The sequence below is a fragment of the Carlito syrichta genome, unplaced genomic scaffold (assembly GCF_000164805.1).
Source record: "Carlito syrichta isolate Samal-C Ts95f unplaced genomic scaffold, Tarsius_syrichta-2.0.1 Scaffold315696, whole genome shotgun sequence".
Taxonomy (NCBI): domain Eukaryota; kingdom Metazoa; phylum Chordata; class Mammalia; order Primates; family Tarsiidae; genus Carlito; species Carlito syrichta.
In genome coordinates this window covers 104,144-106,533 of record NW_007259792.1, presented here as the reverse complement: position 1 = coordinate 106,533, position 2,390 = coordinate 104,144, and the positions used below count along the sequence as shown (strand labels likewise).

General features: G+C 44.2%; 1 protein-coding gene across 1 annotated transcript in view; it reads right to left on the bottom strand.

Annotated features, from left to right (window-relative positions):
• Window positions 1-2,390, bottom strand: part of ATL3 (atlastin GTPase 3) — a 30,429-nt gene that overhangs the window by 26,522 nt on the left and 1,517 nt on the right. The gene's annotated exons all lie outside the window — the stretch shown is intronic.

The window sequence follows — 2,390 nt, the reverse complement described above, 5'->3', positions numbered from 1 at the left end:
GGGAGTGGCCACTGCACTCCAGTCTGGGCAACAGAGTGAGACTCCAACTCAAAAAAAAAAAAAATTTGTATATCACCAGGCACGGTGGCTCACACATATAATGTCAGCACTTTGGGAGACTGAGGGAGAGGACTGCCTGAGCCCAGGGGTTTGAGACCAGCCTAGGCAACTTGGTGAGACCACGTCTCTACAATAAATCAAAAAATTAGCCAGGTGTGGTGGCACGTGCCTGTGGTTCCAGCTACTTGGAAGGTTGAGGCAGAAGGATCATCTGAGCTCAGTAGGTTGAGGCTATAGTGACTGAGGCAGAAGAGAACTGCTTAAGCCTGGGAGTTTGAGACCAGCCTGGGCAATACAGTGAGACAAAATTTAAAAATTAGTCAGGCATGGTGGTATGTACCCTGCTACTTGGGAGGCAAAGGCAGAGAGATCATCTAAGCCCAGGAGGCCAAGGCTGCAGTAAGAAGTGATCGTGCCACTGCACTCCAGCCTGGGCAACAAAGTGAGAACTCAATTCTAAATAAATAAATAGCTATGTGCAGTGGCTCATATCTATCATCTCAGCACTTTGGAAGGCTAAAGTGAGAGGATTGCTTGAGGCCAAGAGTTTGAGACCAGCCAGGGCAAAAGAGTGAGACTTCATCACTCTATAAATAAATGCCCAAATCAATCAGTCAATAAAGGAAGTCTTTCAGGCAGGAGGAAAAATAACACCAGACAGAAATATGAACAAAAAAATTTAAAATCCAACAACACAGCTAATGATAACTACATCAGCAAAGATATGACTTTTTATTATTTAAATATCTTTAAGATAATTGACTTTAAACAAAAATAAAAACAATGTTATTAAAGTAATAATATGTGACAATAGCACAAAAGCTGGGAAGAAATGGAGTGTCAATTATATCTTAATAAAACTATTTTTTTAAAAATCAAAAGACTGGATAAAATAAAATCTTAAAAAGCCTCCCATTAAAAAGTTTCTAATGTTCTATTTCAATGTTAGCTTTCCCTATATTCTCTTTTTTCTTAAAAATTCTTGATAACTTCCCATTTGCTACACATCTTATGTATATCTGTGTATTTAAAAAAAAAAAAAAAAAAAAAAGGCCAAGCTCGGTGGCTCAGCCTGTAATCCCAGCATTTAGGAGGCTGAGGCAAGTGGATTGCCTGAGCCTGCGGGTTCGAGCCTAGCCTGGGCAATTTGGCAAGACCTCATCCCTACAATAAATCAAAAATTAGCCAGGCAGGGCAGTACGTGCCTGTAGTTCCGGCTACTTGGAAGGCTGAGGCGGAAGGCTCACCGGAGCCCAGCAGGTTGACGATGGGGTGGTGTGACTGTGCCATGGCACTCCAGCCTGGGCAATAGAATGAGACTCCAATTCAAAAAAAATAAAAATAGGCCGGGCTTGGTGGCTCAGCCTGTAATCCCAGCACTTTGGGAGGCCGAGGTGAGTGGATTGCCTGAGCCCGCTGGTTCAAGACCCGCCTGGGCAACTTGGCGAGACCTCATCTCCACAATAAATCAAAAATTAGCCGGGCGTGTTAGCGTGTTCCTGTAGTTCTAGCTACTTGGAAGGCTGAGGTGGAAGGATCGCTGGAGCCCAGCAGGTCGAGGCTGCGGTGGCCGGGAGCGGCTACTGCACTCCAGTCTGGGCGACTGAGTGAGACTCCAACTCAAAAAAAAAAAAAAATTTTTCAATTTAAAAAATAAAAAATAGACTACATTCAAGAATAAAACAAACAGCTCCATTTCAAAGTGGGCAAAAGATATGAATAGACACTTCTCAAAAGAAGACATATGAGGGACCAACAGATACATGAAGAAATGTTCAACCTCACTAGTCATCAAGGAGATGCAAATTAAAACTACACTGAGATACCACCTAACTCCAGTCAGAATGGCCATCATCAATAACTCAAAAAATATCAGATGCTGGAGAAGATGTGGCGAAAAGGGAACACTTCTACACTGTTGGTAGGAATGTAAACTAGCACAACCTCTGTGGAAAACAGTGTGGCAATTCCTAAAAGTTCTAAAAATCGACCTTCCATATGACCCCACAATCCCCCTACTGGGAATATAGCCAGAAGAACTCAAATCACTCTATAAAAGACACCTGCACACGTATGTTTATTGCCGCATTGTTCACAATAGCAAGAACATGGACCCAACCGTGCTGCCCATCAAAAGAGGACTGGATAGGCTGGGCTCGGTGGCTCAGCCTGTAATCCCAGCACTTTGGGAGGCCGAAGCGAGTGGATTGCCTGAGCCTGCAGGTTCGAGACCCTGCCGGGCAACTTGGCGAGACCTCATCTCTACAATAAATAAAAACTCAAGCCGGGCCCGGTGGCTCAGCCTGTAATCCCGCGCCGTTGGGAGGCTG